The sequence below is a fragment of the Aulostomus chinensis genome, chromosome 1 (genome assembly GCF_037954235.1).
Source record: "Aulostomus chinensis isolate RoL2024-O1b breed Wild chromosome 1, RoL_Achi_v1.0, whole genome shotgun sequence".
NCBI classification, from domain to species: Eukaryota; Metazoa; Chordata; class Actinopteri; order Syngnathiformes; family Aulostomidae; genus Aulostomus; species Aulostomus chinensis.
In genome coordinates, this window is record NC_141320.1 from 40,307,949 (window position 1) to 40,333,767 (window position 25,819).

The 25,819-nt window shown below is 44.9% G+C and overlaps 2 non-coding genes across 2 annotated transcripts; one reads left to right on the plus strand and one right to left on the minus strand.

The window, feature by feature from the left end:
* Window positions 1-11,236: 11,236 nt before the first annotated feature.
* trnae-uuc (transfer RNA glutamic acid (anticodon UUC)) lies at window positions 11,237-11,308 on the minus strand. Its single transcript has one exon. It is a non-coding gene; the product is annotated as a tRNA-Glu (tRNA).
* Window positions 11,309-12,697: 1,389 nt separating this feature from the next.
* Window positions 12,698-12,769, plus strand: trnaa-ugc (transfer RNA alanine (anticodon UGC)). The gene has a single exon. It is a non-coding gene; the product is annotated as a tRNA-Ala (tRNA).
* Window positions 12,770-25,819: the final 13,050 nt, after the last annotated feature.

Sequence of the window (25,819 nt, forward strand, 5' to 3'; positions counted from 1 at the left end):
AACTCTCACCACATCACTGTCAGCATCATTTTGAGATTAGTACCAACTCTCACCACGTCACTGTAGCATCATTTATTATGTGTGTAGCAACTCTCACCACATCACTGTTGCATCATTTCTTAGGGAAGTAGCAATTCTCATTACACCGCTTTAGCATTATTTTTAAATTACTATCAACTCTCACCACATCACTGGAGCACCACTTCTTAGGTTTTCAGCAACTCTCACCACATCACTGTTGCATCATTTTGCGGTTCGTAGCAACTCTCATTACATCACCTTTGCATGATTTTGAAATTACTATCAACTCTCACCACATCACTGTAAGCATCATTTTGAGATTAGTATCAACTCTCACGACATCACTGTCACCTCATTTTGAGGATAGTAGCAACTCTCACCACATCACTGTAGTATCACTTCTTAGGTTTGTCGCAACTCTCATTACATCACTTTAGCATCATTTTGAGGTTCGTAGCAACTCTCACCACGTCACTTTGGCATCATTTATTAGGTAAGTAGCAACTCTCACCACATCACTGTCGCATCATTTCTTAGGTATTTAGCAACTCTCATTACATCACTTTAGCATTATTTTGAAATTACAATCAACTCTCACCACATCACTGTCAGCATCATTTTGAGATTCGTATCAACTCTCACGACATCACTGTCGCATCATTTTGAGGATATTAGCAACTCTCATTTCATCACTGTAGCATCATTTTGAGGTTTGTAGCAACTCTAACTACATTACTGGAAGCATCAATTTGAGCATCGTAGCAACTCTCATTACATCACTGTAGCATCATTTTGAGGTTCGTAGCAACTCTCACCACATCACTGTGGCATCATTTCTGAGGTAAGTAGCAACTCTCATTACATCACTTTAGCATGATTTTTAAATTACTATGAACTCTCACCACATCACTGTAGCATCATTTGGACATTTGTAGCAACTCTCATTACATCACTGTCGCATCATTTTGAGGATAGTCGCAACTGTCACGAACATTACTGGAGCATCATTTTGAGATTCCGAGCAACTCTCATTACATCACTGTAGCTTCATTTCTTAGGTAGATAGCAACTCTCATGACATCACTGTAGCATCATTTTGAGATTCGTAGCAAATCTCATGACATCACTGTAGCATCATTTTGAGTTTCGTAGCAACTCTCACCACATCACTGTAGCATCATTTCTTAGGGAAGTAGCAACTCTCATTACACCGCTTTAGCATTATTTTGAAATTACTATCAACTCTCACCACATCACTGTAGCACCACTTCTTAGGTTTTTCGCAACTCTCATTACATCACTTTAGCATCATTTTGAGGATCGTAGCAACTCTCACTACATCACTGTCGCATCATTTTGAGGATAGTCGCAACTCTCACCACATCACTGTAGCATCATTTCTTAGGTAAGTAGCAACTCTCATTACATCACTTTAGCGTGATTTTGAAATTACCATCAACTCTCACCACATCACTGTAAGCATCATTTTGAGATTAGTATCAACTCTCACTACATAACTGCCACCTCATTTTGAGGATCGTACCAGCTCTCACCACATCACTGTCACATCATTTTGAGTATCGTAGCAACTCTCACTACATCACTGTCGCATCATTTTGAGGATATTCGCAACTCTCGCGACATCACTGTCGCATCATTTTGAGGTTCGTAGCAACTCTCACCACATCACTGTAGCATCATTTCTTAGGTAAGTAGCAACTCTCATTACATCACCTTTGCATGATTTTGAAATTACTATCAACTCTCACCACATCACTGTAGCATCATTTCTTCGGTATGTAGCAACTCTCATCCCATCTCTGTTGCATCATTTGGACATTTATAGCAACTCTCATTACATCACTGTCGCATCATTTTGAGGATAGTCTCAACTCTCACGACATTACTGGAGCATCATTTTGAGATTCCTAGCAACTCTCATTACATCACTGTAGCATCATTTTGAGGTTCGTAGCAACTCTCACCACATCACTGTAGCATCATTTCTTAGGTAATAGCAACTCTCATTACATCACTGTAGCATCATTTTGCGGTTCGTAGCAACTCTAACTACACCACTGGAGCATTATTTTGAATTTAGTATCAACTCTCACCACATCACTGTAGCATCACTTCTTAGGTTTGTCGCAACTCTCATTACATCACTTTAGCATCATTTTGAGGATCGTAGCAACTCTCACTACATCACTTTCGCATCATTTTGAGGATAGTCGCAACTCTCACCACATCACTGTAGCATCATTTCTTAGGTTAGTAGCAACTCCAATTAAATCACTTTAGCGTGATTTTGAAATTACTATCAACTCTCACCACATCACTGTCAGCATCATTTTGAGATTCGTAGCAACTCTCATTACATCACTGCAGCATCATTTTGAGGTTCGTAGCAACTCTCATTACATCACTTTAGCATCATTTTGAGGTTCGTAGCAACTCTCATTTCATCACTGCAGCATTATTTTGAGGTTCGTAGCAACTCTCACCACATCACTGTTACATCATTTCTTAGGTAAGTAGCAACTCTCACCACATCACTGTAGCATCATTTCTTAGGTATGTAGCAACTATCATGACATCACTTTAGCGTGATTTCGAAATTACTATCAAGTCTCACCACATCACTGTTGCATCATTTTGAGGATCGTAGCAACTCTCACCACATTACTGTAGCATCATTTCTTAGGTATGTAGCAACTCTCATTACATCACTTTAGCATGACTTTGAGATTAGTAGCAACTCTCATTACAGCACTTTCGCATAATTTTGAGATTCGTAGCAACTCTCACTACATCACTGTAGCATCATTTTGAGGTTCGTAGCAACTCTCACTACATCACTGTTGCATCATTTTGAGGTTTTCAGCAACTCTTTTCCCAACTCAACCAGACCAAGAGATTAATTCAGAGATGTGGCAGTTAGTCCAGCTGAAGAAAGGCTTTCGGCCTGTGAGGCCTAACACCCCTTTTCAAAGCCTGAATTCAAGTGGCCACATGTTCTTGAACAAAGGGTTGTAAAAAGGGGTGATGATTCTGGCCACGGCCCCCACCCTCCAAGAACCTGTGAGTCAGTCTGACCGGAAGTTGCCTGTCAAAATTCTATTGGCTGAGAGCCAGTACCATCCCACGGGAAGTGACATCATCTGTCTCACACATAAAAAATTCAGTGCGGAGAAGATTCTTTTTCTTCGGTGGTTTTCTTCTCTTTGGTGGTTTTCAGCGTCTTCAGAAGGTTCAACCTCTCCAGTGGTCTTCAATCTCTCCGGTTCTCCACTTGGACCTCAAGTGGGCAGTGCAGTGATGACAGAGACTCCACAAGGACACCTCTCTCCCTCCTGTCACAGTGTCCAGAGAAACCACCGTCGAGCCACGCAATCCACATGAACTGGTCCCTGGTGAAAGAAAGCTCATCCCAGCTTCTTCATCCTTCCCACCAGTAACTCCAGCTGACCCTGCAGGCTGCCCCGCCGCCGCTCTGCTGCCCTCCGAGTTGAGCTGAACCGCGCTCCGGAACATGGAAACTGAATCCCTTACCGCTCCACCGGGTCAAGTAAGGATTCCCTTAACTAGGCATTTTCTGGGCAGAGAAATAGCTCAGTGTGTTGTATGATGTTTGTGAATGTTCTGTTTATGTGAGGAAGTCCTGTAATTAGCAGAAATTACATAGCATTATACATTATTTATTGATGTTAGTTATTAATAACTGTGACCTCTCAAGAAGGTGTTACCTGTTATTAATACTGCACAAGTGTGTTAACACACACATTTTTGGGTTTACCTTTGTCCTCTCTCTCTCTCTCTCTCTCTCTCTCTCTCTCTCTCTCTCTCTCTCTCTCTCTCTCTCTTGCTAAGCGCTACGCTGAGTTATTAACATTCCATAAGTTCTACCTCCACGGTGCTAACTAGCGGCTAGCTGGCCTCAGCTAACTAGCCTAGCTGTTAGCCTCGCTGTGACGCGATGTGGTTGCTAGGCAACCAGACTCCCCCCCTCCCCTTCCTTACTCCCTCACACACGTTTACACACACACACACACACACACACATATTATCACTTGTTTCTTTTGGTTAGATAACTATTATACCAACGTGTTGCTGATTGATGGATGCACTGTGTTAATAAATATATTTTTATTATAAGAGAGAAGTCGTAGTGTCTTTTGTGTACCAACTTGTGGTCACGTGTCTCAGCAATAGCAGTGCTCTGATCTCATCCTCCAACATCAGAGCTGTCCCTTGGTCGTTAATGTTCCAGAATATTGACTGTTAGTAGATAAACTCTGTTAGAGACTGGTAACTGTTACAAGTTTGGTCGTATTTTAGTTTCCCTGAACTCATCAGGGTGGTGCCCCGAATAATTAATATTTAATATTAATTAGTAATTTATTTAATAATCGATAATTATATCATTATTTTTGACCAATTCGCTCTTCAGCGCACAACAGAGGTCACTGTGACTCAGCCTGCAGCAGTGAGATCTGCTCCAGGAGCCTCCGTCTCCCTCCCATGTTCAACCAGTCAGGATGTTTATAGTGGGAACCGTTTATCCTGGTACCAGCAGAGAGAAGGAGAACCTCCTAAACTTCTCATTTACTGGGCCACCTCGAGAGCATCAGGGACTCCAGCTCGTTTTTCAGGCAGTGGATCAAACTCTGGCTTCACTCTGACCATCAGTGGAGTTCAGGCTGAAGATGCAGCCGTTTATCACTGTCAGAGTCTTCACAGCATCAACAGTCAGGGGGTGTTCACACTGTGAAAAACCATCGTACAAAAACCTCCCTCAGTCACACTGAAGTGAAACTGAACTGACTGCTGCAGCTGGGAGCTGCTGACACACACACACACACACACACACAGGCTTGATGAGAAGAACTAGAACTAGAAGAACTAGGATTCAGATTTTCTGCTGATGACGTTGTGATCTTCATCACCAATTCTTCATCCTGATTGTGGTCCTTCATCAGATTAGCAGCTTCTCTCTGATGATGTCACTCACATCAACTTTGCTTCTGCTTGGATTTTCAATGAACTTCAAGAAAAACCAGCAGCAGCAGCAGGGAGGGACGACTGGACCCTGCAGAGAGAGACTGATCAGCTCTAAAAGGGGACAGGAGGCTGAGACTTCTGCTGCTCGTCCTCACACGACTCTGCTGAGGAGACTTTTGGAGGAAACTCGTCTTCGGTCGCTCATTTCTCTCTGAGCTCAGTAACCATAGCAACCGAGAGGTATCGCTGCTGGACCGTGACAACAGACGGTTTCAGAACTAAAGATAAGAAGAAGAGAGAACTCACCGTTCCTAAGTTTCAACAGCCAAAATAAAAGCAGCTTTGGAAAGTTTGAAAAACCACCAGAATGAACACTTGTTGGTTCCTCTGGTTTGGTTTCACTGAAGCCAAACACAAGATCCAGATTCTCGTGATCTTTGTGTCTGCCTTGACCAACGGTGTGAGAGAGAGAGAGATTTTTAATTTTTTAAAATCCATTTTATTTGCTGCTCTTACATATTAAAGCATTTCACTGTGTACTTTGAATGATCACATTCTCAACAAAATCACCCTTCCTTTCAATCAAAAGATCAGTTTATAGACACTCATGCTGAACGATACACACATGGACCTACACAGACATGAACATATGTACACACACACACACACACACACACACACACACACATTTTATCTTCAGCAGGTTCACCAACAACAGCTTGTTGTCTTCCACAGGACTCAGGACTCTGGTGGCACCACACATTTCTAAATGAGTCCAAATCTCCTGATATTTGATGAAAGCTGAAGTCCAGCTGGATCCTGGATCCTGGATCTGATGAGTTCCACACACAGGAACAGAACCCACCCTCCTCCTTCAGCTCACATACACCACCATCTTGGCCTGGACCAGCACAAAGAATACTTTTTACTTTTGAGAGTGAGGTTCCCATACATGGAAATCTCATATTTATTATACTGCAGTATATTTTCCAATATACTTTGATGTCTGAACTCTGACTCTGATGTCATTGGTGTTGACTGAATTCTACCCCCTGACAGACTGGGAAGGCTCCTATTGGTGATGTCATCATAAATACATGAAGGTCTTGTTTCAGTGTCAGGAACCAATCAGAGCAGCCTCCTCCTGACTAAACAGCTCTACTCATCAAGCCCCAGACCCCAGACTCTTCTTGGTGAACTGATCAGAGATCAGATTAGTAGAGAAGCAGTGACACAAAGGGAAACTTCCTCATTCCCTGAACGCAGCTTCATCAAACAGAGCCATGCTAACTGTTCACCTGCAGCAGTGATGTCATCAGGACAGGAAGTTGATCAGACATGGGAACTTTGACTCAGATCAACCAGGGAGGGAGGAGTTCTCAGAGTCTGATTGTGCTGATGAATCATCAGAACTCTCCATCACGCCGTGGTCTCAGCGTTGGACCTGAAGTCCCAGGCTTCAAGGGTTCTCCCCAAACTCTCAGGGTGGGTCTGACCACATCTGAGCAGGACACCATGAACAGGCTACATGAGGACATCTCAGTGTCAAATCTGTCATTTCCTGCTGCCAGTAGGTGGCGCTGTGGTCACTGCTGACCTGTAGATGTGTTCAGACTGGGATGTTGATCAAACCTGGAAGTTTCAAACAGATCTGACAGGTGGAGAGGATTCAGAAGAGTTGAAGCTTCATTTTAGTTGGAGCCTGAAAATGAGGTGAGACTGAGGGCTCCCAGGAGTTGCAGGTAGGTGCTGCCCCCTAGTGACCCAATGGAGAACAACATGTAATGACATGAACGTTCTCCATTTTTCCAGTTCTTGACTTCATTCATCCTCCAACTTCTTCAAGCTGGAAGAGAGTGAGATCATTTAAAGTAGAGAGTCAATAATCAGCATCTCATCACTCATTTGTTCTCTGGTGGTGACCTCACGACTCTGCAGTGTGACATCACACATTTCGCTGATGTCATCCTCAAGTGTGTCACTCAGTTCATGCAGCCTTCATTGTTTTATTTTATTATTTCCTTTCACTTTGATCTTCACAAAGACAAAGTGCGTCTGATGGAGGCACCACTGATGGAGTGGAATGTTTCCATGTTGCCATGACAACGTGAGGCCCCTCACCTCCTCTGTTCCTTCTGCCGGTCGGCGTCAGAAGAGCAAGATGGCTGGTGCAGGTCGTGTGATGTCACTGAATCCCACTCAGACCAAACCAGTCAGAGATCAGTGTGTTTGTGTCAGTGATGTCATCGCTGCTGACATCACAGCCCTCCATCCACACACGCCAGACTGAGGCGGAGGAGGTGATGTTGGGGTTTTCAAGGTCTTCGTCATGAGTGGGAGGGGCTGAGCTGGTGAATGATCAGCTGACCAGGTCTGGGCTCAGTTCAGATGTTGAGCCACTGCTGACTGCCATTTGCCTGAGGAAGACCCAACGTTCCCCTCAAGAAATGGAGGGCAGTTTTTAGTGCAGCCTTCATTCTGGTTGGAGTTTTCCTTTCCTTTGCCCTGCACCTCTCTGGTGGGGAGGTGCTCCCTGTTGACCAGGACTCAGTGGAGAAGACTGGACCAGGACCTTCACTGGTTCAAGGAGCACCGAGGCAAAGGGAGGCCCAGACCAGCAGCCAGGGTGACCAGTTTGAAAAGCTGCTCCTCTTCCATGCTGACTTGTTGGTGTCTCCTCTTTTATTCCTGAGTGATTTTAATCTCAGCTCTCTGAACCTGAATGGAGCAGAACCAGGAAATCATTGCAGGAAATCATGGAGGAGAAATGAATGAATGAGACTTCCAGTCAAACTGAGACAAACGTCCAGGTTTGGTCATCAAAGATATCTGACATTCAGCAGTAGACTGACAAAGATGCTCATTATTATTGCAGCAGATGAAACTAGAGAATAAAGAGGGTCTCACTTTTGAAAAAAAATATTGCAGGATATTTTTGTTTTATCAGAGAGGCTTTAATGTCTGTCTTTGATGTCTAAACTCTGACTCTGATGTCATTGGTGGTGACTGAATTCTACCCCCTGACAGACTGAAGGCTCATATTGGTGATGCAGGTAGGTGCTGCCCCCTAGTGACCCAATGGAGAACGACATGTAATGACATGAAGATTCTACATTTTTCCACTTGTGAGATAAAAATACCTCACAGCATGTTTGACTATTTGGAGTGGATGTTGTCTACAGACATCTTTCTACTTTAAATAGATTAAAGACTTGTTTTTCCATCTCATGTTGTTCCTGCAATGATTGAAGGCAACAAACAACAACACATTATTTGCCATTTTTCATGTTATTTTGAACTTTTTCAATTTTTATCTCAGTTCCGGATAAAAATCCTTCTTCTTCCTCTTCTGTGTTTTACGGCAGTGGTTCTCTGAGTTTGAAACTCCACATTAGAACTGCAGCAATCAATCAATCAATCAATCAATGGATTTGGATGGATTTTGCGTTTGTTTTGTCTTGTCTTTTATTCCTTGTACTTGTGGTCATCATTGTCTCCAATCAGAAAATCTGAGGCTGGGACGTCTTGATGACGCTTGAAGAAAGGAAGCAGGTCTCAGAGGAGTGTGGACAGTGCAGTCCTCAGCTTTCTAGTTCCTGGTCTCCAGCCCTTCTCTCTTGTTGAGCAGCCAGCATCTCAGAGCCTTGTCCAAGACCTGCAGCCAAACTGCACCGTCTGCACCACATTCACCTTTAAAAACTGAGTGGATGTCATCAGGGAGGGAAAATGCTGGAGTTCCTTGTCCTTTGCTTGGATTTGTTTGCTTTTTTATTGAGTTTGACTCGCTGGAAGAAGACTTGTTGATCCAGGAATGAAGCTGGATTCTTCTGTGCAGAGCATTCATTGAGTTGAAGTGTGGCTGTACATTCAATGATCAGTGTTATGGTTTCCTTTCCTGTGTTAAGTTGTTGCTCACACACACACACACACACACACACACTGCTGTGTCTGAACACTGAAGCTGAGGAGAGAGACTAATGTGCACCATCTTTTGGGGTTTCTATCTCTTTCCACACACAAATGCAGGCTGGCTCCTGAGTGGTTTACAGCTTTTATGAAGGTGTGTGCTTTGTTGCCATGGAGACCAGAGCTTCAACAGGGTGATGAGTTCTTGAAAGCAGAGTTGGAGTTTGTTTGTGGACTGAACAGTAAACTCCTTTCTTTTGTGGGACGTTTGAATAAAACATTGAAATGAAAATCACTCTCCTTATCGTTTTTGATGCTGCAGTTTTTATGTTTCTGTAGACGTTTGGATTCAAGGATTCAAGGATCTTGATTGTCAAACCACTCACATTTCCATGTTGGTGGTACGAAAATTGAACTCTGGTCCCGGGGTAGAAAGAGCATAATAAAGAGTGGAGAACAGAAATAAGGATTTACAGACAGAAAAGATATTCACAGAAGGATTTTTATATATATATATATCCATCCATCCATCGTCATCTTCCACTTATTCCTACACATTAAGGGTCGCGGGGGGGCTGGAGCCTATCCCAGCATCAACGGGCGAGAGGTGGGTTCACCCTGGACAGGTCACCAGTCCATCGCAGGGCCAACATAGAGAGACGAACAACCATTCACACTCACATTCATACCTATGGTCAATTTAGAGTATCAATCAGCCTCGTCCCCTCTTGATGTCTTTGGACTGTGGGAGGAAGCCGGAGTACCAGAGAGAACCCACACAGGAACAGGGAGAACATGGAGACTCACACAGAAAGATCCTGTGCTCCAGCCGGGACTCAAACCCGGCATCTTCTTGCTGTGAGGCGACAGTGCTGACCACTGCACCACCGTGCAGCCCTATATATATATATATATATATATATATATATATATATATATATATATATATATATATACATATATACATATATATGTATATATATGTATATATGTATATATATGTATATATATGTATATATATAATGTATATATATGTATATATATATGTGTGTATATATATATGTATATATATGTGTATATATATATATGTATATATATATATATATATAAAACTACACACTTACATATATATATATAAAATTATATATATATAATTCAACACAGTTCAAGTGTTTCTAATGAAGCTGAATGTTCTCCTCTACTTTCCTCAGTTGGGTTTCTTTCATGTCCTCCTGAGATCAAAGAGAGAATTCTAGGTACAAATAAATACACTATCAAAGCCCCCTGATGACATCATCATCAATTCTGACTTTGATCTGGAGTCTCTTGCTTCAAATAAAATCCGTTGTTCCAGGCAAAAATCTGCATACAAACACAAAAACAAACACACACACATACACACACACAAACACACACGCGCACACACACACACACTCACTCCCAGTCACTAACCCATACTGTCATCACTTAAACACCACTGGAGTATTGACAGAGATTCCACATGTTGGTCAACCAGAGAAGCTCCAACTGGTGAAGGTCATCCAACCCTGCATGAAGGTCAACCTCCACCATCTGCTGCTCATTAGCAGGGACTTAGCTCCAATGGTAGAGTGCTAGCTTAGCATGTGAGAGGTAGAGGGATCCATGCCCTCCTTCTCAGAATACTTCAGCTTGTTCTGTTGATCAGAGGAGCTGCTGGGTGATGAATGCTGATGTTTGTCCACTGCTGTGATAAAGTGTCCCCCTGTTACTGAGATGAGGATGAACACCTGCTCAGGTCAAAGCTGCAATCAAACCAGGGACTCTGAACCTCCCACACAGTGAAGGAGTTTGTCCTGCAGGTTGATGGATGCTTATTAAGTTCTATCTTTGATCAAATATAAGAAATGTAAAATAATTCAACATTGATTGCATTTCCCTCCTTTCTTTGGTGCCCTCAGACTTTCTGAGAACTGTAGGAGGAACTGCTCTCTGTTCTGTGTTTGTTCTGCTCAGTGTAGGAAGGAACGAAGGAACGGAGCTCTAAGTTTTCCAGTTCCTACATCAGTGAACAGACTTTCTGTGCTGCAAGGAACCAAAGCTACTAAGGAGGATTACAGTTTGTCCTTGCAGGAGTCAGTGACTTAATAGAGTCAAACAAAGGGTTGAACCTGAATGAGACAGTCACCCTTCAACATGGGGCCATGGCAGAGTGAACCAAGAACACTACAATGGGGGTGAGAGTGGAGCCATGATGGACTCACAGTTCATCACCTCCACCATCATGTGGACCACCTGATCATCTCTCCCTCAACCTCTAAATAACTCATTCCCTGACCGGGAATCGAACCCGGGCCGCGGCGGTGAAAGCGCCAAATCCTAGCCACTAGACCATCAGGGACCACATTGAGCTTTCCAACAACAGAGACTATACACAATGACTCAAGAACACAGGACTCTGTTGTCTCAGCTTGAGATGCAGAGGGTCCACCAAGACCACCAGACACCTCAGCCCCCTAAAGACAGTCCACCCCCAGGATCCTGCTCCCCTCTACTCCAACTCAGCCCTCCATTCATAACTGACTTTGTCTCAGTCTCTTACCAATGCCAGTCACTGAAACACTGACAATGTGATGGGGGCTTCCTGTCTTTATTACATTTTCTTCAAAGGATCCCGTGTGTCTTCTTTCTCTCTGTCTGTACTGGAGTGTGGTACCAGGCCCAGCTTGAACGGGTGACTGTGTCTGAGTGGGTCGAGGCTGGGCTGCAGGTATTGGGAGGTTAGAACCCATCTGTGAGGCTCCAGGTGGAGCGATCACCTGTGAGGGTCCAGGGACAGCAGGAAGCTGCACAGATGGTAAAGACATGGAGGGGAGACAGGTGGTGCTGGAGCAGTGACAGGAAGTGTCTGGCATTTTGGTTCATCCTGTGAGATGACGTGAGGTTGTGGTTTTGCCTCCAGCCTCACCTCCTCATCAGTGTTCAAAAGGTTCAAAGGTGAAAAAATGGGATTCAACCAAACAGCTGGAATGAAGAGTTGGTAACACTTGCAGAGCTGCAGGGAGCTGGACAGGTCTCACTGTGGGGGGATTTGTCCCACAGATCCTGCTGAAGTGGCTCCTCCTCCTGAGACCTGCAATGCTGGCTGGACCTTTGGAAAAAGAACACAACAAATCTTCATAAACATTTACTTCAGCAGGAACACACAAGAAGGTGGGACTGGTTCCTTTTTCATGTTCACTATTTTGTCGTCTTGGTTCATGTTTTGGTTGTCAAAGTTAATTCTGAATATTTGTGGAAAGTTCGCCTGCCTTTACTTGTACCAATACTTCCTTTTGTAACAAATTAAAAAGCTCAAGCTAAACTTCAGTTGGGTCAGTTTAGAGCTGTCAATCAATGTTCATAATTGATCTTAGCATCTGAAGATTATTTTAGGAACACAAATACTTTACTTCATTCTGAGGATGAGCAGACGTTCAATATAATTCTCATTTCCTGGTCAAAGACTCCTGCTAGTCAGAGAGGATCTGGGCTGGATTGGAAAGCTTCTGAGAGGGAAACCTTTACTGTGGAGTGGACTGAGAACGGAGCAGCCTCAGCTTCCTGGAGCCTGACTTGCCTCTGTGGTCTAAGGTTGTGTGGGCTGACATCACAGTGAAACTACTGAGATCACAGAGCCTTTGAGATCACAGGCTGACTTCCTTTTTATCCCTAAAATTAAGAATAATAATTAAAAAATGTTGTTTCTACATTTGTGTTGGTGCATCAGTTAAACAGTGTCTCTACCAGAGGGGATGTAGCTCAGTGGTAGAGCGCATGCTTTGCATGTATGAGGCCCCGGGTTCAATCCCCGGCATCTCCAGCTGGTCCTTTGGAGCCTTCATCTTATCAGCTCAAGTGATCCATAAATGTGACAAAAGTTGATAACAAACTACCAGAAGAGAAACCAGTCTGTTGCATATCAAAGTATTTGTAGCAGGGTCAGTGTGACTGTGAGCCTTCATAGCCAGCGTGAAGGAGCTGGTTTTATCTTTGGAGGGGAAATCACACACACAGCTGCTCTCAGGTCCAAATGTGTGTGTCCTCACTCCTCCGTCCTCCTGCTGCCCTCAGAATACAGACACAATTCAACCTGGCAAGTTTGGAGCATAGAAGTGCTCCTGAAGAGATGTGTGTCAGCCCACAGCTGGCTGGTCTTACCTGGAACCTCAAGATGAAACTGCTTCCACAGATGGGAAATGAATCTGATGTTGACTTTTGGACAAATCACCTGTTCATCAGTTCATCATCACTTCCATCCATTTTCTACTGCTTATCTTGTTATAGAAAGGAGTCTATCAGCTGTGTGACGGAGGCAGTTACTGTGAGCTGCTGCATGTCTCAGTGTGTGTGTGTGTGGGGGGGGGGGGGCTGTGTGTGACTGGTCGGCTGCCAAGGATTATTGATGAGATCAATCATGATCAGCTCTGAGATCACGGCACAGAAGAAGGAGACTTTTTGATTTTTGGGGGTTCAGTTTCTAAGTCAGACACATCATCACAATTTGAAGTTTTCCTCCAGTAAAAAACAAAACAACACAAAACCAAACAAAAACATGATTTGACTTTTGATGTCTACAATTTTTGGAAATTGTGAGTCCAACAAGCAGGAGGCCGTTTGAGCTTGGAAACTGTGAAGCATCACCAGTAACTGCTGGTTAATTTACAGGTGTTTCCTCCAAAAAGTTTAAAATGAACTCAATGCTGAATCCCTCGTCGTCATCACTGAGCTGCAGAACTGGTCCATGCAGGAGGCTGAGCAGGTCTTCCTCTCTGGTCCAGTGTCTCAGCACAGGTCAGAGTAGAGAATTAAAACATGAACACAAATCTTTATCAGCTGTTTACTGATATCAGTGACTACCTTCAAGTAAGAGTGTTAGTGAATGGACCCTTTTAAAGTTTATGTTATAATGTTTGAAAAATGATGCTCACAAAATCACAATAAAAGTGTTTGTGGTAAAATGATTCCAGTAGATTTTATTGCCATTTTAAGAGTTCAAGCATATTTTGGTGACATTGTTTGATTTCATGACTCTCAGTTACTTTAGCAGGACCATCGTGACATGAAATCTTCCTCATCATCCCATATCGACCCTCAACCCCTCACACAGAACCAGGAGCCCTCAACTGAAGGAACCTTTAAAACTGAGAAGTTGGACAGGAAGCAGTATTTTGGTGGAATGAACCTTTAAAACTATAAATTAGAAAGTATTTTGGTGGAATGAACCTTTAAAACTATAAATTAGAAAGTATTTTGGTGGAACGAACCTTTAAAACTATAAATTAGAAAGTATTTTGGTGGAACGAACCTTTAAAGCTCTCTGGTGCTGCAGGATCTCCTCTTGGAAAGCCTCACAGTTCAGAGTCGTTCCAGAATCTAGGAGCAGAAACCAAAGTCTCCTACGACGAGGATGGGATTGGAACCCACGCCTGCAGAGCTCAATGGATCAGCAGTCCATCACCTTAACCACTCAGCCACCTCGTCTCCTGACCACCATGATGTGCTGCTTTCTCTTAGCCTTTGAAACAGCTGAACTCTTTGGAGCCCATTTGTCAGAAATGGACTCAGCAGGAGCCACTGAACACAACTCTGACATCATCAGGCTTCTTCCCAGCAGCTTGGTGCTCCAGAAGGAAGAATCCAGACCATCGCTACATCATCAGAGTGAACACCAGCTGATGTTGACCAGTTTAACAAGCCTTTGACTGCTAAATGACATCCAAGCTCAGATTCTCTTGTCCTGGTAGAACAAGTCAATGTTGAAGAAGATGAGAGCACCAGTCTCTTTCATCCAATGCTGGAACAGCGTTAGACTGAAGGTCTAAAGGTCCCTGGTCTGGTCCAGGTTTCAACAGGGGACCAGCATCAGCCAGCATTTAAATGTGGACAACAGTGGAGGTGAAGCCCACATCAAGGAAACAAGCCTCCTATCACTGTCCTGTGCTGAGTTTCTTTAAAAAATGTGAGACAACCTCAAGAGTTTCTGTTTCCTGTGTTGGACTTTGGCTCAGAGAATCAGAGCCAATCAGAAGCTTGTTGGTCTTGGATGCTGGTCATCAGGAGCAATGAGGGGCTCAGTGTCTTGCTCAAGGACACTTCAACATGGTCACCAGCTGAAGTGAGAACTGAACCAGCAACTCTGCTAGACGGCCACTCTGCCTCCAGGCCGTGCCCCCCTAACCTGAATCATCATGATGTTATTATTTGTTGCTTTAATTCACCAAATGTGTGACGTGGTGAGTTTGTCAGGAGTTTAAAGACCAAAGTTGTGAACACACAGAGAAGTAAACCTGTCAAAGCTGCTTCACTTGATGAGAGAAACTGAGGAACTGATAGAAGAGCAACAAAGAAAATGGAGTCAGAAGGTCGTCTTCTTCACCGCTCAGTCACAACACTGACACACACACACACACACAAATAGTTTGTCTTTGAGAGAGGACAAAAAATATTTGACTGTGCTGACATGAACTTTCATTGTCTAATTTCAGTCTCCTACAAATGTGTGTGAATGTGGTCGTTGTGGCCGAGTGGTGAAGGCGATGGACTAGAAATCCATTGGGGTCTCCCTGCTCAGGTTGGAGTCCTGCCAACAACGTTGAACTGTTGACAATTTAAATTTGACCCATTTTGCCACCACTCTGTCCTTCATCACAGCATTTAACATCAGGACTGCTCCCAGATCAGCTCCATGACCTCATCCCTGCGCCAGAGTACCGCCCAAGTTCATCAAAAACGGCCAAGCATAAATATATAATATGTATATAATGTGAACACACCTGTACAGGTGCGTTAACGTGCTTAATAATAGAGAATGAGTGAAGGGTGTGTTCAGAGTGGAGTGCAGTACCACAGTCAGGCCAGCAGGTGGGGCTTTCGTTGGTGCTGTCTACCTAATTGCGGTATCTGTGCTCTGCCAGCAGAGGTCGTGCTTCACCACCAATCTTCTCGGGTGTCTGAGTGGTGCCGCCATGTTTAGGTCGTAGCAGGAGGACGTATGTTGGTACTTGGCAGTTCGGACGTAGCGAAAGTCACGTTATGAATGGAGGGCTGAGTTGGAGCAGAGGGGGGCAGGATCCTGGGGGTGGACTGTCTTTAGGAGGATGAGGTGTCTGGTGGTCTTGGTGGACCCTCTGCATCTCAAGCTGAGACCACAGAGTCCTGTGTTCTTGAGTCATTGTCTATAGTCTCTGTTGTTGGAGAGCTCAGTGTGGTCCCTGATGGTCTAGTGGCTAGGATTCGGCGCTCTCACCGCCGCAGCCTGGGTTCGATTCCCGGTCAGGGAATGAGTTATTTAGAGGTTGAGGGAGAGGTGATCAGGTGGTCCACATGATGGTGGAGGTGATGAACTGTGAATCCATCATGGCTCCACTCTCACCCCCATTGTAGTGTTCCTGGTTCACTCTGCCATGGCCCCATGTTGTGGGATGACTGTCTCATTCAGGTCCAACCCTTTGTTAGACTCTATTAAGTCACTGACTCCTGCAAGGACAAACTGTAATCCTCCTTAGTAGCTTTGGCTATTGATGATCTGCAATGGTTCGTGGGGGGTGGAGCCTATCCCAGCAGCCTTCAGGTGAGGGGCGGGGTTTATCCTGGACAGGTCACCAGTCCATGGCAGGGCCAACACATAGAGACAGATTGCTTATAAAAATGTTCATCCCCAGTTTGAAGTTAGAGACAGGATTTAAGTGTGGAAGGTTTTTGTATCTTCAATTTAATTCAAAGCGTTGTAAACTGTTTCTAACAAACTCTACTGTTCAACAGTCAAAATGTTTTCTAACCAAGCTGAATGCTCTCATATACTTTTTAAAGTTGAGTTTCTTTCATGTCCTCCTGAGATCAAAGACAGAATTCTAGGTACAAATAAATAAACAATAAAAGCCCCCTGATGACATCATCATCAATTCTGACTTTGATCTGGAGGCTCTTGCTTCAAATAAAAAACGTTGTTCCATGGAAAGATTTGCATATAAACACACAAACAAACACAGACACACAGACACACACACACACACACACACACACACACACACACACACACACACACACACACCCTCCCAGTCACTAACCCATATTGTCACCACTTAAACACCACTGGAGTATTGAAAGAGATTCCACAAGATTATGTGCAATGACAAGATTATGTGCCTTTGAGTGCCTCTAAAATTCTCCTACCAGAGAAAAGTTTTCCATACTTTCACACACATTTTTTTAAGACTTTCCAGACCTGTGCCAGCACCCTGTACAGGTGCCTCCACCTCTCTGGAGCAGCCTGTCCTGAGTGGATCCAACAGTTTCCCATGGGTGACTCTGTCGTGGTCTCTCTCCTGCTGTCTCCAACTCTCAGAGCGCTTCTACTGGTTTCTCCCCATCGTCCCTGTTGCTAGGCAGAGCACTGGTGAGGACTGAGGCCAGTGATGTCATCACCTCCAGCTGAGACCTGCCAGGTGGTCCTGCTTCATTCAACTCTGCTGCCTCTGCCACTGCCCTGACTGGTGAGGCTGACAGCAGGTTCTCTCTCATCTAAACTCTCTGTTTACAATGGAGGCTGAAATCCTTGTGATTGGTGGTTCAATCATCAGGTCTGTTGAACTCCCAGGTGCCATCACCTGCTGTCTTCCTGGTGCCAAAGTTGTGGACATTATTGAACGTCTCCAGGACTCATCAATCTCCACCCCTCCTGCAGGTTTTCCCTGTCTCTGTGTGGGTTCTCTCTGGTACTCCAGCTTCCTCCCACAGTCCAAAGACTTCAAGAGGGTAGTGGTTACCTGGACACTCTAAATGACTGTGAGTGTGAATGGTTGTCTGTCTGTGTGTGTTGGTCCTGGGATGGACTGGCGACCCATCAAGGGTGAACCCCCTCCTCACCTGATGTCAGCTGTGATAGGCTCCACCCCCACGAACCATTGCAGACAATCAGCATAGAAATGGAAACTTAGCTGCTATGTTGAATCACTAAAACCTTCTGAAGTCTGCTTTTGCTTCAGTGGAAAAGTAGAATGTTATTAACTCTCTCAATGGTTTGAATTCTGATTTCCACCTCTTTTTAACAGATTCACATTTTAAAAAAAAAACTACTTTCTTTTACCAGAGGACAGTTTTGATCCATCAACCTCTGGGTTCTGGTCCCAGCATGCTTCCTCTGCACCACCATTTATTAAATAGGCCTTGATTTAGTATTATTTATTTCTTCTTTTATTATTATTATTAATTATTTTATTGACTTCACCCTGATAACCAGGAGGTAACCTGGTAGTCAGAGCAGCGGTGCTCAGGTCTGTGGACTCACAGGAGGATTATGTCTGGATCTTTTCTTTTGATGTCCTGCTGTCTGCTCTTTGCTTTTGGAGCTTCCTTCAACAACTACCAGGCCTCCTGGGTACTGTAGGAAACATGGTCAAGTTCTTCTGACTTCTCCAGGAACGTCCTGCTCACATTGGTCTGTCTTCATTTTGACTCCTCCCACTGCCACAATGTCCAGCCTTTATACTCTTGGTGACTGGGGCCCTGGTTGCTGCAGGCCTCAACACCAGCCTGTGGTTGTGAGCAGGGCAGAACAGAACTGACAGTATCTCCCATGCAGGACCTGGGTCAGCGCCTGGTGCCAGCTGGCCAACGTCCTGGAGTTCATTCAGCCTGGAGAACCAGATGCTGGTTCCTTCTTTTACCAGGCAGGAACGGGCAGCAGATCCAAGATCAGTAGGTGTGGATGAAAAAATGAAGAAAAAATAAAAACGAGAAAAAGCAGTTTGGTTTGGAGTGCATTCCTGCCTGATGTTCTTGATTGGTACAACTCTCCTTCAAGTGTGGGGAAAACAGCAAAAAGAATAAAACACTTGACATTGAGAGAACAAAGACTTCTAAGATCAAACACAAAACTCTGAGATCAAAGGTTGAAGTTCCCCAAGGTTCAGTTTTAGCTCAGACCCTCTTCAAGGTGGAACCAGCAGAGGAGCTCAGTAGAGACAACTGGACAGCAGCAGGACAGAACAGAGGCTCTCCACAATGGCAGGAGACAGGAAACAGGTTTGGACCATCTGGGCTTCTGTCCACTTTGATGTTTTTCAAACATTGAAGGAAATTGTAAAAATCAACATTGTGGTAAACGTTGGTCTGCCAGTGTGTTTACATCAGGATTTATATTTGAGTGTGTTTGCTCATCTGTTCCAGAAGCTTCTTCTAGAGTTGAGCCTGGATGAGTGGAGGGACCTTTTTGACCATCAGGACTGGTTTTTGATGGCCTGATGGTGCATCGGGGTCATCATGGTCCTCCACCATCTGCAGGGGTTCCAGGACTGTTGTGGTGTTTGTTGGAACTGCAGGGGGGAGCCCTCAGACCTGGAGAGGAAGTCCTGACACCAGCAGACCCCTCCCCACCTGCAGCCTTTTTCCAGCTCCACCAAACCCACCATTCACTGCCTCCTCATCATCTGGGCATCAAAAGCAGCTCAGACCTGCTGCAGCTCAGAGACCTCAGCCATTTTTAGGATGTCTCCATGATTCTCCTTCACAGGATTTTCATTCAGAAACAAGAGAACTGTCAAAGACCACAACAGTTTTCAGCTTGCTGCTAAACAGTACTTCAACTACCATTCCACTGTGTAATGGCAGTGACTGATGTGTACTATATGCAGTACTAATCAAGTACAAGGCAAGGCAAGGCAAGGCAATTTTATTTGTAGAGCCCGTTTTCACCAACAGTTTGTCTCAAAGGGCTTCACATGGCATCATAACAACATCCTCTGCCCTTAGACCCTCACATCGACTGAGGAAAAACTCCATAGAAAACCCTACCCTACAGCCCTGACTGCTACTTTATCTCCAGTGATAGGAAGGATAAGATAGTTGAAATGGACCCAGCAGGAAGAGAATCTCAAGTCATGGCAACTTTACTGAGCAGCACTCTAAACCTGCTTTGTGAAACGGGCCCCTGGTCTCTTTTCAACGCCCGGGCTACAAATTGGTCATTTACGGTACATGTAACATGTGTGTGTGCCTCTAATTTACATAAACTGTTAATACCAAGACAAATGCTACCTTCAATTAATCATTGATGTCATGGAACCCTTGGTCTCCATTACATTGGTCAACCAGAGAAGCTTCAACTGGTGACGCTCATTCAACCATGATGAAGGTCAACCTCCATTATCTACTATGCTCCTGAGCAGGGGAATTAGCTCAAATGGTAGAGCGCTCACTTAGCATGTGAGAGGTAGAGGGATCAATGCCCTCATTCTCAGAATACTTTAACTTGTTCTGTTGATCAGAGGAGCTGCTGGGTAATGAATGCTGATGTTTGTCCACTGCTGTGATAAAGTGTCCCCTGTTACTGAGATGTGAATGAACACCTGCTCAGGTCAAAGCTGCAATGAAGTCAAGTCATCACCCTGTAAAGCAACAAATAACAAAAGTTACACTTTTCAAGTAGAACAGGTCCAGTTCAACACTCCTTAAATGAATTTACACCCAACAATTCTTCATGAGCAAGCACATCCTAGCTTAGGCCCAACTTTTCTTGGCGCTCTCCCAGATGCTTGGGAGCTGCTGGGGGAGCGCAAGTTGGACCTAAGCTAGGAGCTAAGCTAAGGTGGTCTGCACCAGCTAATGAGGGCTGGCTAGCTCTCGCAGCTTTGGTGCAGAGTCGCTGCAGGTCCAATTCAACATCGCTAAGCCTCACCTCCAACACAACAAAAAAACTACATTTAACACACTTATCAGTATCACTAAAGGAGGCAGAAGAGGAAGAAAACATGTGGCACCCTGAGCAGGAGAGAGGAGAACAAGAGGGAGAAGCCATCGTTAGCTTAGCGTGTTTACAAGGCAGAAAGACTGTTGCTACCAGAATGATGGTCTTTTAAACTTCAGCCAAATAAAGCAATTAGGTATTAATTTTTGGTGGGTAATTAGTCAACGAAATAAGGAAACAGCAGGGAGGATCACACTTTAGCTAACACAATGAAGCAAGGCTCTACGTTCAGCAACACAGAAAAAGGAGTTGAGGTCACAGGCTTCCTGCAACCAAGGTCAAAAATCCAGGACGGACGAAGGGGAGGATGACAAAGACAAAGACACAAGAAACAGAGATAATAACCTTAAACTACATAACAACCATAACACATATTGCCCACACACACACACACGCGCACACACACACACACACATTTTGTGAAACAACTCAGGAGTCATCAGGTGTTTTACTCAGAGGGATTCATTCATGATAAATGAGCATGGAGGAGACCCAGTAATCATCAACACAAGCGTCACATGAGCAGGTCACCACCCACTTTTATTGATTGGTTCTTGTAAGAATCACTCCTAACGCCATCAGGAGGTCATTTTTTGTCCTGCCCTGTCTCAACTGTTGGAGCACAGCTACAGCCTGAACTCTGCCACTACCTTATCCCTCCCTAACATCCTCATACAGACCCACTATCTGGACTAGCCTGACCCCCCCTGACCCTCATCAGTCACTCGTAGTGCCTCACACTGGAGGGAATAGGAGCGTCTGTGAGCTCTGACTGTTGGGATGCACATCCATGTGATGGAAGAGCTGTTTTAAACAGGGAATCATTTGACCTCTTGACCTGTGTGGGCAGGTACAGAGGGACGATTCCATGAACAATAATATTACAAAACAAATGGGTCTTTAGCGTCTTTCTAAAGGTGTCCACAGCGTCCTCATGTCCAGTGGGAGAGCGTTCCAGAGTCTAGAAGCTGCAACCTGGAAGGTTCCCTCTCCTTCAGTGAGGCTGAATCCCTGTGGTCAGGGAGGATAAGGTACCCCACAGGTGTCACTGAAGTGCTTTAGACTGCAAAGCACTCAGCTAATCAAGCTGGGATCAACTGCTGTGGTGATCAAGGTATCATCATATATAACAAACAAAGAAAACAGAGTTGAGGAAAAGCACACAAAGAAAAAACTATGAACATGAACAGAGCATCTTCAACACCAGATGTCACACGGCTCAGTAGACCTCTGGTTTGACCCCTAGCAGGTCCAGTCTCCAGGGTGCCCCCATCATTCTGCTCTTCAGTCACAGGACATGCAGCAGAATCCCGTCGCTCCTCTGCAGAAGAACATGTGAGAGCGTCTGCTTGCTCTTCTCTGGCTGGACGTAGGGGAGAGTCTGTTTGCTCTTCTCTGGCTGGACGTAGGGGAGAGTCTGCTTGCTCTTCTCTGGCTGGACGTAGGGGAGAGTCTGCTTGCTCTTCTCTGGCTGGACGTAGGGGAGAGTCTGTTTGCTCTTCTCTGGCTGGATGTAGGGGAGAGTCTGCTTGCTCTTCAGAAGTTTGCTGGACCTTCACTTGAAGGTCATGATTTTCCTCTTTCAAACAGTTTTTTAAATCATGAAGATTTCCCAGGATTTCCCTCTGAGCACTGCTCCTTTTCTTCTTTTGTGTTCTCACTGCACATAGAAGACTCTGAACTTCACCGTTCAGACTGCCAGTCTTTGTGGGGTCCTGGTCCTTCCTTGATTCAAGGTGGGCCAACTCAGCAGTGAAGGTCTCTGTCTCCTGAGATGCAGTAGAAACTCGTCTCCTCAAACATCCATTTTCTGCCTCTCTCTCCTCACTCTGGGACCTCAGCTGTTCAAGAGTCGTCTTCTTCTCAGTGAGTTCTTCTCTCATTTTGTTCTTCTCTGCCTGGATGGAGTTGAGCTCACACTTGAGGTCACACTTCTCCTTGTAAACCATCTTCACCTGAAGCTGAAGATTGTGGACTTGTGTGTTCAGGTCTCTGATCTGAGTCTGGTTCTCCTCCCTCACAGATTCAAGGTTGCCCACCATGGCAGACATGTTCTCTACCAGCTGATATGCAATGATCTTCTCTTGTCCAAGACTAGAAACCTGTCCCCACAAATTCTGGTTTTCTGTCCATCTCTTGTCACACAGAGACTGAAGCTGATCAAGTGCACTTTTCTTCTCAGTCAGGTCTTCCTCAAGACATTTCATCTCCACCTGTTCACTCTCCCTCAGAGACTGAACCTGGGTCAGCTCTTTTCTGAGCTCATTGTTCTCTCCATCAACCTTCCTCCCCTCACACTGAAGACTGTGGACTGTTGCGTTCAGATCTTCTATCTGAGTCTGGTTCTTGTCCTGGACCGTTTGGAGGTTGGCCACCACAGCAGTGAGGTTCTGTAGCTCCTGGATTGCTCTTTTATTCTCACGTTCAAGAGTAGAAACTTGTTCCCTCAAATTCAGGTTTTCTGCCTGTGTGTTGTCACACAGAGACTGAAGCTGCTCAAGGGCAGCTTTCTTCTCAGTCAGGTCCTCCTGCTCTGTCAGCCTGAGAGATGGAGGAGCAGGATCACATTGACCAGGATCATTCAGTGGATAAATACAGCTCCTACTGAGATCCACCAGATCTCTGAATGCTCCAACGATACAATCCAATGGAGTCATAGCCTTCTGTCCTGGGTTGATCTGAAGATCTTGAGCCAGACTAAATCTCCTGGAACTGTCAAGTCTTTAAAGACCAAAACTGCCCCAGAAATGAGGAGTCTGGATTCTTTTCTATAATGTGATGGCAGTGACAGTCCTGCAGAGTGACATCACTGACATGACTGATGACTTCAGTCACATGACTGGATGACAGTGTAGATTCCAATGTAGAGGTTGGGGAAATAGTCTCTGAGAATCCAGCTTGAAGCCACGCCCTCTTTGTTCTTCAAAAACCCAAACAGCGACCATCAGTCTCCCTCCAATCCTGTACTTGGTTCAATGTTGCTGTTCCATTTTGCAGCAGTAGGTGTCGCTGTGATACCAGGTTCAGTTCAAGAGTCCCAACTCCAGCTCATGTTGGTGACCTCAGTGGCAGGTAAAATGGTGCTTCAGTGGATCATGTGATCAACTCATGTCTGTCCTCACTTCTCCACAGGTCTGTCAAATGTTCTGTAAAATAGTTGGACCCAGCAGAGCTGCTAGATTAGGAGTTGATGGAGTCGTTGCAGATACCAGGGTCCAAAGTCCAGCTTGAACCTGGTTTGTGCAGTTCTTTGTCAAGCTAGCAGCCGTTCTTTTCACTGCCAAGCTAAAGTGACTTCTGTCAACAAAGGTCAACATACAAAAGGATATTTCTACTGGCAGTTCAAGATTTTGATCAAACTCCTTTTTCAGAGCTGGAACCTTCCTCTTGTGTCAGCTTTCTGTTCCCATCTCTATGGTAACGGTCAGTTTTGACCCACGTCTTCAATCAGCTGTCAAATAAACTAAAACAATTTTCTATCCTCCAAGTTGTTTCCATCTCTTGGTGACCTTGTTAGGCTTCCTTATCCATGGAAATATTGATTGATTGTGTGTTTAGATGCATGTGTGACACTTCTGTTTGTTCTCTGCAGAGATGTTTCCTGCAGTTGAAGCACAATCCATTTGTCCTGCTGTCCTGACTGCTTGGGCAGTCCTGACACCTCTTTCTTCTGGAACCAGATCCTGAGTGGGGTTGTGGCTGTGGCTGTTCTGGTTGGTGTTGAGGCAGGGCTGCTGAGGAGGACGCTGTTGCACTCTTGGTGGATGTGGGTCCACAACACAAATGCATTCTATGCAGACACATCAAGGATGGTCTTTGTTTGTTGTGTTGTTGTGCAGGTCGATGGGAGAACGAGGCTGATGAGAGTCCCTGAAGCTCCCATGACTGGGAGAGGAGCTGCTGTCTCTGTGCTCACCAGCTCTCTGTGCTGGAGGTGTTGGCTGTTTTTGTCACTCAACAATGTGCAGTAACGCTGAGCTGCCTTCAAGCCAACAACATGGGCACAGTGTACCCAGAGCCACAGGCTCCTCCCAGTATATGCAGCACTGCCAGTGACCTCTGCTTCAGTGTAACAGTGACTCTCCAAACTGAAGCTGATCCAGGACCAGCTCAGGAGGAGCCATGGAGCAGACAGGCTCTCTGATTTAATGCTGCTGTCTGTTGAGAGGAACATCCCAGTTGACTCAAACAAGGCTGCTGATGTCTTCAAACCCAGGACCAGAAGAAGAACCCTCCTCTGAGTCCACAGACCTGAGCACCGCTGCTCTGACTACCAGGTTACCTCCTGGTTATCAGGGTGAAGTCATGGTGAGGTGGTCAGTTGTTTCTGGTGTTTTTTATTCCAAAGGCCTGGGAGTTAAACACTGAATTAAATCATTTTAATTCTTTACATGAAGTTTCCTGCTGCTTAGCTGGAAATGTTTGACAACTTCCTCCATGCTGGTGCCCCATCACACACAACAGGTGCACTTGTCCTCTTTTCACCTCTGACCCTCAAACATTCCACCAGTGAACGTCCAGAAACTGAAGCATCAACAGTTCAGCAACAATGGATTCTTCAAATCACCTCTGAAATAAGAGATTAATCTTTACCTGCTGAGGCTTCAGAGCCAAATTGTGAACCTTCAACACTCACATTCCTGTTCTTGTCTCAATCCTGCTCTCCTAAATCAAGACCTGTTCAATAAATGGTAGAGCAGAGAGGAGCAGAGGAAGAGAGCTGGGACCAGAACCAGAGGTTGATGGATCAAAACCATCCTCTGCTCAAAGAAAGGAGCAAAATAAACCTGGTTGCATGCCAATTGCATGCCACATGAAATTATTGTTGGTCAGTTTTCTAGCGACTGTCTCACAGTGGCAAGACAAGAACAAAAAATGAACAAAAATGACTGTCACTGACTTAAATAAATCAAATCTACTTCAAAGTTCCTTCTGTGGTCATAAGTCGGCCATTTTAAGTGTACTTGTAGTTCCAGAACATTCCAAGAGGAGATGACATGAATCATTTTGTTAGATGAACTCTGTTCCTCTGCTTTGATGTTGGTGGACTGAGGGGAGTTTGCCTGAACCTGCTTGGACCTGCTGGCTCCTGCTCAGTCCCTCACTCAGCCTCACTCAGCCTCAGCA